The sequence below is a fragment of the Bos javanicus genome, chromosome 20 (genome assembly GCF_032452875.1).
Source record: "Bos javanicus breed banteng chromosome 20, ARS-OSU_banteng_1.0, whole genome shotgun sequence".
Lineage (NCBI taxonomy): Eukaryota > Metazoa > Chordata > Mammalia > Artiodactyla > Bovidae > Bos > Bos javanicus.
In genome coordinates, this window is record NC_083887.1 from 17,134,179 (window position 1) to 17,148,285 (window position 14,107).

Here is a 14,107-nt window from a genome sequence, read left to right on the forward strand (position 1 = left end):
ACATGAGAACAGTGAAGCCACATGCAAAGTTCACAAAGCCCTTTGGACTCTCTCCAGCTGAAAAGGATCATAAAATGTAAAATAACCTTATTAATAATAATACTTTTATGATCGTAAACAGAAACAAGTAAAATCAAGCTTCTGGTTCTTGGAGCTTTCCACCGACTTCCCAAAACAGTAGACTGTGGTGCCTTTTCTCTCCTTTCTCTTTATTGCTTACCATGTATTCTCTAACACGCACCTCTGCAACTGCCATAAGCAAATCATTTAACCCATAGGAGGAATAATTCTGGGCAAGCGATGTCAGTGCAAACAGAGCTATGGCTGTAAAGACCAGCCATGCACAGACACCCGAAGAAAAGGACTTAAAATTATCAAGTGATATATCAATAGCAAATACTGCCACTAATTGATACTAACAATACACACACAGAACCCCAAAAATGTAGGAGCTGTATTTCAGAGCTCTAACGAACCAAGCCAGGAGAAATGGAGAGCTGACGTTCTGAGCTTTGTCTCTGTGGCAGGACCACGCTCCTACTGCATTTAATCACACTCCTAATATGATTTAATCCACTGTAGGGCTTCCCAGGTGGTGCTAGTGGTAAAGAACCCACCTGTCTATGCAGCAGACATAAGAGATGAGGGTTTGATTCCTGGGTCAGTAAGATCCCCTGGAGGAGGGCATGGCCATCTCTCCAGTATTCTTGCCTGGAAAATTTAATGGACAGAGGAGCCTGGTGGGCTACAGTCCATAGAGTCACAAAGAGTTGGATAAGAATTAAGTGACTTCACACACACACACACACAGGATACTGTGACAAGCTCCAGTGAGGACATTGACAAGTGATTTCTGGTCCTAGGTTTGGTTGGGTGCTAAAAACAGGTTTTATCCTCACTGGATGATATTATTGAGTATATTAATTATAATGAAAGATACAGAGAAAGTAGGTCTCTGACATAGCTGCTGCAGAGCAGTAAATACAGTTTGTTCTCCCTCACCTTCAAGTTCAGTGAAGCTTCCTTTGTGCTCTGCCCTCTAACATTTGGTAGAGCAAGGCCTCAGCTGGGGGTGTGAGGAAGTGCATGTGGCTTAGTTCAGAGCACACTGGATCTGAACTCTGGCCTCGCCATTTATTGGCTGTGTATCTGAAAGGTAAGTGACTTCCTCGTGCCTCATTCCCTCTGTAAGATCCCGACCTCATAATTATATATGAGAATTCAGTGACCAATGTATGTTAAGTATCTAAAACAGTACCTGGCCACACTCTGAAGCATTCACTAAAGATTACTTACTACTTATACACGTCATAGATAATCTTTGAGATGTTTCAAAATGTCCCACATGGATGCAACCTACTTTACCAGCCTAGAAGTATGATATAAAACCATATCTCTTTTTTGGATTGCAGTTAAATGGCTTGAGCCATCTCACTCAACTGAGTGTCCAGCTTTTTTGGTTCTACCCTCCTGGGATAAACTTTAGGAGCCTTGGTATCCTAAGGACCTATCTTGCTGCTAGAGCCAGAGCTGAGACATGCCCCTCTAAGAGTGAAAACATGTAATGATCACTGGGAACTTATTTCTGTTTGAGCTAATGCATTGCCAAGCTGCAGATCCTGGTAACACAACAAAAGCAGGGAAATAAAAAAATCTTTTGAGTCATCATTTCTGGGAAAACACTGTGGCTGTGTCTGAGGGAAGTGGCTGAAGCCTCAAACGCCGTGCAGTCCCGCCCCCATGTTGGTTTTTCAGGGTTTGAGGAAAGATCGTCCTTCACCCCTTATTAATGACTGGCCAGAGGAATTTCACGCCAAAGTTGAGCAGGTATTCCAATTTGACAGACATTTTTTTATTCACTCACACCGCTGCTTCCCAGAGCACAATACAGATTCAGAACCACTATTCCTTTTACTCCCTGACTTCATAGAGGGCAGGCCCCCTTCCTTTCTACTGGGACTCTCAGTCCCATGCTGACTTTATTTCAGCAGACTCCTTGTCTTTTTCACTGATCCTTGATCTGGGGCACCCCTGATAGGTTTCAGTCATTTTTGAAAAGTTGTGAGTCTCATCCCTTTACTTTAGGAAAACCTACATTTTTGTCTGAATTTGCCCATTTATTCCCAACCCTGAATGCCAACAGCTTTTTTTTTTTTTTTTAATCAGGAAAAAGTATATTCTAGCTTACCAGACATGAAGCTGCAGTCCTATTTTAAAATTTTTGCTTTGCTTGATAATCGTTTTTATGGATTATCAGTAGTGAGAGAGTGTTCTGAGAGCTGTCGACAAAGTGTCAAGTAGAATGACTGAATAGCACATATCATTTCCTTGTGACCTTTATTTGATTGTGCATTGAACAACTCTACTTTCTCAAGAGAAAGTAAAGAGGAAAAATATTTTTCAGGAAGAGGAAACATATTAATCTTCTACAAATATTTATTGAGCACTACTAAGGTATTTTGAGTCTATTTTAATATAATTGGAATATTTTGAATATTTCTCAATTTAGGAAAATTCATATAGAGGAAAATATACATTTTTAAATCTTCCTTGGACAATTTTTTTTTTTTTTACAAAAGCTCAAAGCCATTTAAATTGTTTCCTAGAATTTCAGCTAGCTATTGCTGTATAATATCACCCCAAAGCTTAGTGTTTGAAAACACTTGTTTTTTACCATCTGTCATGACTCTGTGGGTTGACTGGGCTCAGTTGGGAGGTTCTTCTGCTCTACATGGTGTTAGCTGGGGCTGCTGTCATCTAGGGGCTCAATTGGGGTGTAATGTCCAGGATGCTTACTCTCATGACTAGCAGTTGGTACTGGCAGTTGACTGGAAGCTCTGCTAGGGAAGTCTACCAGATTTCTTGGTTCTCCTGCATATGATTTCTTTGTGAGTCTTGGACTCCTCAGAGCATGGTACCTGGGTTCCAAGTGGGAGAGTCTCAAGAGAACAAGTCCTATTGTGCAAGCATTTATTAAGTCTTTGCTTGTATTTTGCTTGACAGAGTCCCATTGGCCAAAGTCATTCATGTGGCCAAGCCCAGGATGTGGCTAGGGACCACAGAAGGGGATGAATACTAGAGGTTCAAATTAAGCTTCACCAAGGTGACAATTGAGCACAGCCAGAAACTCTTCTGAATTCTAAGAGAGCTAAATGGCAGTCCTAGAATTCTGGAGCTGATAGGTACCCTAGAGATTTTATAGTTCAGCTCCTTGTTTGGATGAAGAGACAGAAACCTGGAGAAAGTGATTTACTATTTCAAAGTGACAACCCAAACCTGGACAATTAATTGTAAAAATGACTTTGATTCAGGCTGTATGCATGTCCTACCTACCCACGTGGGCTGGTCCAGCTCCTGACTTTACAAAGCTCTTACCGCCTAGACAGGGGTAAGTGTGCAGGTTAGATCTCCTAACATCCAATGCCACATTTAACCACAGTACTTCACTGCTTTCCCATTGTTAATTAAGTGTGTAATGACTATATTAAAGTTAGTTTCAGGTTCTAATTTATGACACAGTAGTTATGTTTTAATGTACACTTTATGGTACATTGGAGTCCCTGAATAATCAGTGTGTACTCCCTCTAATCCTGCCTGGTTTATATACTTGGAGAAAATTTTATTATTTTAAACAATTATAAGGATTTATAGTTCTTGAATCTTTGCTTTTGTGAAATATTTTTGTTCATGTCTACTATTTACTTGAAGCCAAGTCCTTTGTCAGGAATACAGCCTCTAATTATAACATTGTTCCTGTGGGAAAATGTAATTTGCTTTTCAATGATCCACTTTATGACATGGTCTCTAGGAATGTGCTGTCTGCAATAAAAAGCAAGTAGAGACTGCAGACTCCTGTAACTTCTTGCCAATTGCCTGGCATGGTAAGACCAGTGTTTATAAAGTAGCTCTAATTTTTTTGTTGGCGTGTGAAATTCAAGCTAGGAAATAATGACACATTTCACTGGGATGGAGCGTGTGTGGGGAGGGATGGGCTAGGAAGCAGACAAGGAAATGAGCAGGTTGCTTGGTTTGGTTTTCTCCACAGTCATCTCATCAGTAATCGAGTCCTGTCTGTTGTCCATAGTGTCTCTCACTTTGGTCCTCTCTTCCCAGAAATAGAATGGCAGTTACAACAATGGGCAGCAAGTGGAGCGAGAGGGGCTCACAGTGCTGTGGGATGACGAGGCAGGCTCTGGGCGCTCCTGAAGGACTTCCTGTTGGAAAGGGAACACCTTCTCTTGGGGCCTAGTCCTGCCTCCTCTGAGAGGAATTTCCTCATTGCTTTGCTCAGGGAAAATGTACAGTGATTCCCATTTAACACATGCGTGTGTAGGACAGGTATTCACCAAAGTAGAATATTTTCAGTGAAAAGCATCCTTCCTGATCATGGGCAACAGTCCTAGGGTCGGACCCCTTTAGCTCCTCACAGACTTTCTAATTTTCTTGACTCTGGCTTCCTGAGGCTTTTGCTCCAGCTTCCTTTCTGGGATCCTTTACCACTTGGTCCAAAACAGTCTAGATCATGCTTCATGATTAAAAACAAATAGTCCACTAAAAAGTAAGGAATCATAGAAGAAATTATAATGTAGAGTCTCTACCCCTGAACTCTGAATACTAGATCTGAATCCTTCCAGAGTCAGAGGTCACGGCCTTCCAGGATCCCCAGTGGTTCTCCCACCTCGGTTCCTGGTCTGCAGCCTTTTTGCAGGGGCCTGATTACCTCGCTTCACTAAGACAGATGTTAGCTCTCTTCCCTAGCTGAAGTTTGGGTCATAGCACATGAGCCCTCAAAAGACAGGCTTGAAGAAGGTCCGTATTCCTCCTCATACCTGCTCTCCACTAGCCCCTCTCCCCTATGGTCATAATCTGTTGGGATAATTACCCAATGGAAAACAATCTTTTGTACGGTGGAGCTGGATCTTTCCTGAGATTTAGGTTCTAAAGTCAGTGTGTAAGGAAAAATCTGTGTAAGGACTTAACTTTGGAAACCGTTTGGAGGAGAGCCACATTGCAGATGGACCCACCTTTCTCACGAAGCCTAGTAGAGCCTGGCTGGCCCTTCGAGTTTGGAACAGGTCCAGCATTTCCTCAGCAGAACACCAGGTGAAGTAGCTGTTCTGTGTTTTCTTTTAACTTCAGAATTCCATTTACTGCAGTGAGATATTCATCTGCTTAAGGCACAGGGTCTGAAAACCGTGGAGGGCACAGCAGAACCTAAGTTCCTACCCACTCCTGCCACAGTAGTGTCCATACTTTTTAACTAGCTTCTCACTCTCTTCCTTTGTCCTTTTCTCCCTCCTTCCCTTTCTCGGTGTCTATAGGTATAATCCTGTGAATTCTATGCAAGCCTGACGGGATGGCCTCAACGTTATTATGCAAAACAGTTTAACACCTCAATATGAAGAACTTTATAATTCCAGAGAGAGTATATTTAGATTTATCTTTGTAGGACCCAAAAAGCCTGTTAAAGTGTCTGTTTTCCTCTCCAAAATTCAAAAGCAATATACTTCCAAAGGTAAATTCAAACTATAGTCTGTATGTAGAGAAACAAGGTGTGCTAGAAGCTTTGAAATATGGCCAGCTTCTGGCTGTGGTCCTGTAAGCAGAGATGAGCTCTTACCCCACTCAGAGTACCTGGTTTCAGTGTTCCTGCTTCCCAGTGTCTCCCCCTGGAAACCCTGACCTTTCTCTTCATACTGGCCCAATGGCACCTCATACAAACCAGGCCTGGGACCTTCATGCAGGCCATTTGACCTGTCCAGAGTACTCCCACTATCTAGTTCCTCATCCCCTTCACTTTGCCTCCACTGAACCTTCCCAACCTTTAATCCCTAGGTCAACTCCTGAGCCACTCTTGACCATAGTCTTTAATGCTCTTTCACCCTCTCAGTAATTGTACCATAAGATGTCTTGATGTTCAGCTAACATTAAAAATGTATCCTATGTATGTGCCAGGTACTGTTCTGAGAATTTTTGATGTGTTAACACATTTATTCCCCACAAGTAGATCATAAGGTAGCTATTACGCTTTCCACTTTATAGATGAGGAAACTGATATACAGAGAGGTTATGTAAGCTGCCCAGTGTCACATGGTGAGTTAATGATAGAGCCAGGATTCAGGCCCAGAAGTTGTGATGCCGAAGCCTGTATTTTCCATCACTGTTGTACTGCCTCCCATTGGTGTGTGTGTGTTCAGCTGTGTCCGACACTTTGTGACCCCATGCACTGTAGCCCACCAGGCTCCTCTGTCCATGGGATTTTTCAGGCAAGAATACGAGAGATGGCTGCCATTTTCTACTTTAGAGGATCTTCTCAACCCACGGATCAAACCCACATCTCTTGTGTCTCCAGTATTGGCAGGCAGATTCTTACTGCACCACCTGGGGAGCTCCCAGGTGCTTATGTACAAACTCTGTTTCTTGTCTTTTTATGCAGTGTTTCTTCTCTCTTTGTATAGCTTCCTGCAGAGCAGACCATCATGGTATATACATATGTTTTCATAGCAGTAAGGATTGTGCCTTGCATCAACAAATTATAGAATAATAATAATGTTAGAGAAGTTCAATAAATATTTATTGGATGATAAAAGGACAAAAGCCAAAATATAGATTCTTATCAATTACAAGAGTCTCTGGATGTGGTTTGGACTTACTAAAAGATCCCTGCTGTTTCTCACCGACATAGTCTTAACAGTTTACAAAGCATTTGAATATGATCTGACTCTCAGGACACTCCTGTGAATGTGAGTGGAGCAGATATCGTGCCTCTTCTACAGCTGGGAAAACTGAGCCAGACACAGAGAAGCTGGTTTGCCTCCGTCACCCTTAGTGGCGAGCTGACCCAGAACCCAAGGCTCCGGATTTCTAGTCCTGTAGCATTCAACCTCAGATTTTGCCCAGGGCTGGCTCAATCTAATGCAGACCGTGGTTTGGCTCTGGGTTTGTCCATTAATGAAACCAGGATGTTCTATTGTAAATGGATATAAATGGTAGCATTGAAAGAGTTGGAGTGTGGCGAGATAGGGAAGGACACACTGCATTCATACACCAGCCTCTGTCTAAGGGGACAGTACCCTCAGGATGATCATGGAAACAGGTTTAAATTAATGTCACGCTGTTCAACAATACCTTCTTCATTCATGTTGAAAATCAAGTGGTGGGAAACGTGAATATCAGAAAAACATAGAAAATAATCATACAGAAATAAAAAGTGGAGTCAGTCATGGGGAGGTTTCCATAATGCAAATCAGAGAAATTTTTATTTTGGAGGGATAAGGTAAAAAGAGGCAAATCTGTACTAACAAGTACAAATTCAAATCAAAGCCAGAATTTGAGCTGGCAGGCCTTGTTTGGAAACTCCTTTTGTTTATAATGTAGGTTTTCCCCCTTTATGAAGCAGATGCTTATACAAGCATTACCAATGTTGTCAATAATACTGTAACATTTGCCTTCCATCCCTTTGTTGCTCAGGGAACATGTTGGGTTTCGGCACATTTAGCTTTGCCATTTACTCCACAAATCGCAGCTGTGTAGTGCTACAACTAAGTCAATTTTACTGAGAATAAAAATTGAAAAATATTCTCCTAACAACCTTTCTAGTGATCATAGGCCTGAAATACTTTGGCGAGTCTTTTTTTTTTCCCTCAAACAACTTGGTTTCAGTACAATGATGCTTCAATAAGAATCTTCCTGCAAATTTAATTCAAAAGGGAAGGCTTTGTTGTTATTAAACACAATGGCAGTTTGTACATCTCCACATCATTATGTTGCTTCTCATTATGGTAATTCATTTGCTTCTGCTTTGTATGGATATCAAATAAAAATCACTCTCGCTCCTGGCAAGTGATTGCCATTATGGTGACACTCTGGGAGCCCAGCTAAGCGGTACTTGGTGTCATAGCAAACACAATTAGCAAAATGGCATCCACAGTGGCTTTATGGAATTGCCCTGTGGTGAGGCTCTGCGTTTTCTATTTAGCAGGGCTGTAGGTTACTGGGCTTTGCTGTGTGCCTCCTCTGTTTTCATCTTTGTACCATTTTCTGTTCAAATGGAACAACATGAGGCCTTTGTATGCATTTTACTTTCTCTCTGTTTTTTTTTCTGATGGGCTCTTCCTCAGCACTTGCCGGGCTCACAGAGCTCTGAGTTATCCTGCCTTCCTATGAGCCCTCGTTTCTCTAAAGAATGGTCAATGACAGCATCACCAAATGCCCACTCTGTTATCTTTGTATATTTATTCATTTTGTTATTGTTGCTCTCTGTTGCCACTAGTTAGCAATTAGAGAGGTAATGAGTTTTTTGTATGAAGTTAAAACTTTAAAAGTCATTATTAATTCCCTCTATATTTAAAGAGAAAACAATTTTCACTCTTCTGCAGTGGACAGATTTGGGTGGGGTTTCAACCATGGCTTAAGAACCTCAGTCAGTGAATAGCTCGATGAGGTTGGCAGCCCCTTCTCCCTTTTCGAGATAAAAAACAGACATGGTTCTTGGCTGAGCCTTGACAAAGAAGAGTGTCTGAATTTAGATGGAGTGTATGGAGGCACAGGGTTTGGCCTGTGTTTGCGGTTGACTCCTCCTCAGCCTTTAATATTTGTTTTAATATTTCTTGGAAGATTTTCCTGATGCCTCCAGGCAGGAATGATGCTCTGCCATTTAGGCCGCTTGTATATCTTTCTCCTGAACAACCAAGTCCTTTTTTCCCCTTCTTATACTTCTTATTCCTCTTTCTCCCCACTCCCCTTACTTCCCCCTCTTTCTGCTTTTCTGCTTCCTGATCAGAGAATCTGTAGCCTGTGCCCTGGGGATAATCCTATTTGGCTCTAAGAGGTGATTTATGGTTTGTTGAAGTTAATCAGAGACTCATATTTCTCCTCCAAGTGATTAGTTTATGCCAATGGATGTACAGTTTTGGCCAATGAAATCAGTCCTGAATATTCATTGGAAGGACTGATGCTGAAGCTGAAACTCAATACTTTGGCCACCTGATGCTAAGAACTGACTCATTGGAAAAGACCCTGATGCTGGGAAAGATTGAAGGCGTGAGGAGGAGGGGACGACAGAGGATGAGATGGTTGTATGGTATCACCGATGCGATGGACATGAGTTTGAGTAAGCTCTGGGAGTTGATGATGGACAGGGAAGCCTGGCGTACCGGAGTCCATGGGGTCGCAAAGAGTCAGACATGACTGAGCAACTGAACTGACTAACTGCTGGGAGACTTCTGAAACAGTTTTCCTTTTTTATTAAAGGAAATACATGTAAGAGAAACTTTTCTTTTTCTGCTTGTGTGTGAGGATGTGATGCCTGGAACTGTGGCAGCAATTTTGTGATGATTTGAATCAAGTCATGAGGATAAGAGTCAACATGCCAAAAAAGACTATGTGAAAAAACAGAAATAATTTGGATTTTTAATGAGTTTTTGAGTCAGCAAATTAGCCTACCATGAACTTCTTCCAGATGAAAAGAATGTTTCTTGTCATTTAAGACATTTTAGTCCCATTTTCTCCTATTTGTAGAACAAAACACCAAAATAAATACTCTGCTACTCTACTTTGTACCTTTAGAAATGGTCTTATTGGACATTGTTTTAATTAATTGTTTTAGAGTCTAACTTTTTCTTTAGATGGAAGTCTGAGGGTAGGTCTTATTAATTTTGCAGACCATGGCCCCTAGATTGGACCTGTTATGGACAGGCGCTCAACCAGTGCTTCATGTTCATCACTAGCCAGTCCAGACTCACTGGCTGAGCAGTTCTCCAGATTTTAGCCCAAACCTGTCAAAAAGGGAAGAAAAGCCAAATTAAAAATCTCTTGCACTTAAATGTAGAAATCAGATATACTGTCTTTTCTGCTAAATCAGACCTATGTTTTTCTAGATGAGCTACACCCAGCAACATTTTGTTATTGTACCTTCTTCAGGTCTTCCCTGGTGGCTCAGTTGGTAAAGAATCTTCCTGCAATGTAGGAGACATGGGTTTGATCCCTGGGTTTGGAAGATCCCCTGGAGAAGGAAATGGCAACCCAACTCTATTATTCGTGCCTGGAGGATTCCATGGACAGAGGAGCCAGGTGGGCTATAGTCCGTGGGGTTGCAAAGAATCAGACATGACTGAGGGCCTAACACACACACACACTTCTTCAGAAAATATGTTCCTGAAAAGTTATTCATAAATGTAAATTTTGTAAATATATTTTGATTATGATTCAGTCAATATCTAAAGGAATCCCATGTCACCCACCCTTGCAAGCAAAAAAAAAATTATATATATATATATAAAATGAAAAATTCTCATTAGTCAGTGTCTAATTTATCAGGATTCTTAAGAATATGTATACAGAGGAAGCTCATCTTTTTATATAGAACTCAAATAGTTGAAGTCATTGCCCTTATGGGGGGCCTGTATTTTCCTTTTATGAAATGAGAAACGTGACAAATAGACAAGCTACCATGAAATTGATTTCGTTTCCAAACTTTCTAGGTTATATCATAGGATATAATATGCTTATTCAGCCCCAGTTCCTAAGTTTTTATCACTACAAAGTCAGCTTTTAGGTTAGTGATGCATCTTTTTTAAATTGAAAGAATGTTTAGAAGGATGGCTCCCAGGCTGATCCTTAAAGGCCTGTCCACGCTTAACCTGCTGACAGTAAAGAAAGTGTAATGGTGGTGGCTTCACCAAGCAGCGCCCGGTGTCACTGCTGTCAGCTGGGTCTGGAGGCCAAGTGGGGGCTCTTTCCCATTCTACTTCCACCTCTGGGGATGGTCTTTAAAATTAATTTTTTTTGTTATTTTAAAATTTCTTATTATGCATTTTGATCTACTGCTGGGGATTGGCTTTCCCTTGGCACAGTGGCCTGGCTCCCCCCTTGCTTCCTGTCTCACTCCTCTGTGGAGATGAGACCAGGTTTTGGGTGGGAGCACAAATAGAGTGAAATGAAGGTGAGCCCTGACACTCCTGCCCCGTGCTCCCCATGGTCAAGTTCCAGCTGTCTCACTCCTGCCCTCTCCCCCCAACTCCCGCACCCCCTCCCCCAATCTTCCCTACTCACGCCCTTCCCTCCCTCCCTCCCTCCCTCCCTCCCCACACTGCCACAGTTCTTCTCCTTGCTTCACCCTGTCAGGTCCACTCTGTTTTAAAGAAAGATAAGGGGTTGAAGTAGAGAGCTGAGGTTGGTTGATTGGAAGAGCTAAAGAGTTTTTGTTTAATAAGAGGAGAGAGGAAGATACTTTTTTCTCTTTTAATATCATGCAATTCTTGATAGCCCCACATGCAGTTCTTCCCACCATTCTGAGTTTGCAGGCCCTCCTGTATCAGAGGCAGGGAGCTTTCTAAGCTGTGAAGATGCAAGTGTCTAGTGAAGGACTCTGAACGCTAGAGAGCAGTCCTCATCAGAGGCCTTGTAGTGCTGAGAGGGCAGAAGTGCTGATTCAGAGCTAAGGCTTTTATGGTTATTTTGAAACATTATTAGTAAATTGTAAAAATGTGTACAGATTCTTATAAAGCAGTCTCCTGAAACAAAAAACTAAGAGGGATTTAAATTTTCATGTACATGTGGATTGTACCAGTCATACCTATCTATTTCTCTCTGCACCCACTGCATCTTCAAACTCCACTTATTTTGGCTGCTACCTTATTTGTTCAGGCCATAACCAGCTCTCCCCTGAATTACTGTTGCTACTATTTTTTTCCTAAATATTTTTTTCATATGTCTTTCATAGAGATCTAAGATAAATACTGGACCATGTCAATCCTTGCTTAAAATCCTTCAAGCTCTCATGGTTGCTCTTAAGATAGGTTCCAAACTCCTTAGCTTGAAATACTACTTCTTAAGCTCATGAGGTCAGGAAACATGTCTATCTTCTCTCCATATGTCTTTGAACCCAGCACACTATGAAATAATTAAGACTTTGTAAATTTTTATTTCAACCACATCTCCAAGATAACTTTAATTCTGTAGGGTGACTCCCTTACTGGAAGTCACTCAAGCATCCCGGCCATTGATATCTGGATAACCTAGTTTCTATGACCACTATGATAGAGGGTTGTACAAGGATTTTTTCACTGTTTTAGTGAAAAAGATATGCTTGTAGCCCATCGGCCAGATTAGATATGTTGTTCCAGCCTAACTGCAAAGGAGTCTGGGAAACACTGTCTTCTTGCATCCTCACAAAGAGGAAAAGGAAATGAAATTTGGGGACTATGTAGCATTGTACCTGCCGCAGTTAATCAAGAATGAACAACACAGACTTTTTGGAAATGTGCTCTCTGTATTATGATAGCCCTGTCTGAGCCATGGAGGTTTAATTTCAACCTATAAGTTGGATGAATGGTTTCCCTGAACGTCTCTGCTGTTTCCACTCTGACATGCTTGTGGAACAGGAGTAGGCCTTGAATTTTTTGGAGGAAAGGACCATCTTTGCTATGTGGGCCGGAGGACTAGGAGCCCACGACTATTGGAGAAAGTGGTCTAGAGATTTCCATTAAAGGTGGTGGGAAGAGGTGTTCAAGATGAACTGACCCCACCGTTACACTGGAGACACCTGAGAGCAAGGCAGGGACTCTGAAACTGGCCTTGGGGTTTGTGAGCTCCAGGAGTGGCAGCAGCAATAGTAGGCTGTTCTTAGCACTCACTACTGTACATGCCAAACTTTCACTGTATCTGTGGCCAACCTACTAACTAGTCTTGGTTGTGCCTTTAAAGCTATCAAGAAAGGGAAAAGTGTCTGTGCTTGGATAGAGTCTGTACAGAGTGAGCAGCCTGGGTGAGCACATTCTGTGATGACACAATGAGACATGAAAGCTTGGGTATTACAGCTTGGAGGGCAGAGTGGGAAAAGGGACAGGTAAGCACTAGGACTAACTCATGAAACATGAACCAGTGGTACAGAGTGCCAGGAATTACTTAGGGCGTGAAAAACCTATAGGAAGTTTTGTCTTCCTCTCATGGTGGGCATTTAAGAGTCTAGCATCACTATCATTTCGTTAGGACACGAAAAGAAATGTGACCTTATTTTGTAACTCAGTTGGTGACGTGGGACATTTAAGTTACAAATACAGGGCATATTGGAAGAGTACTTCACAGCCTCCACTGACATGCATTAGCCCTGACTTTGATAATAGAAATTACACTAGCAAAAAAGATAAAAAAGCAGTTTGCACAAAAAGTTAACTAGTAGTCTTCATCATTGGTAATGATAAATAGCAACCACAATAACAATGACAGAAAACTTACCATGACGGTAACAAACACCGCAAACGTATTTGTTCTTGATATTTCCTGGGTGCCCACTTCTCTTATTTTAATCTTTGTTTTGCTTTTAAAATTATCCAACTCATTTTAGTGTCAACTTTAGTTGCTGCAGTCATCAACTTGGAAAGCCTGTAGCCTTGGACAAAAGTGTCATTCGCTATGTTTGATATATTCAGCTCTGCATCAGTAATCTATTTGCAAAATTGTCCAATTTGAAAGTGACACATTTGATTCACTTGACTTTCCTTTTTCTAGCACAGAAAATTTGAAGGAATTCAAGAGGTGCTGGGCACTAGTCACCAAGGAGAAAGGACAATAAAGGGATGTGTAAAGTACTCAAGAGAAAATCGTTGTCTGTCATTAGGTGAACAGAATGAAGAGTCCTAAGAAGTTGAACTTCCCCAAACAAAAACCAATGACATTTGGAGGGGAATGAAAACTTTTAAAGTTTTTATTATTGTTGATTTATATCTAATATTTTAACATAATTTATTCCAGTTATTTAAGTACTATGCGTTGATGGTAGAAAAATACAGAAAAATCAACAATAAAAGAAAAATAATTATCCATAATTCTCTTACCAAAAAGAACTACTATTCTTTTTTTTGGTATAATTCCTTCCATTCTTTTTGCAGTGTATATATAGATTCTTCTTTTTATTATTATATTTACAAAAAGGAGATAATTTTTACATAAGTAGAAATCCTAATGTTAAGCATAAGAGTGGTTTGAAATCCCATTGTAAATTCATGACCTAATTTTTGTTGGACTGTCACTGAATCTCTTTAAGATACCACCAGACATAAAGGATACCCAGTCCTGGCCTCAAAGAGCTTATTATAATCTGAGGCAG

General features: G+C 41.2%; 1 long non-coding RNA gene across 1 annotated transcript in view; it reads left to right on the forward strand.

Annotated features, from left to right (window-relative positions):
* Window positions 1–13,881, forward strand: part of LOC133233344 (uncharacterized) — a 35,940-nt gene extending 22,059 nt beyond the window's left edge. The window contains exons 2-3 of the long non-coding RNA XR_009731683.1: window positions 9,922–10,071; window positions 13,510–13,881. This is a non-coding gene — a long non-coding RNA (uncharacterized LOC133233344). The remainder of the gene's footprint in view (window positions 1–9,921; window positions 10,072–13,509) is intronic.
* Window positions 13,882–14,107: the final 226 nt, after the last annotated feature.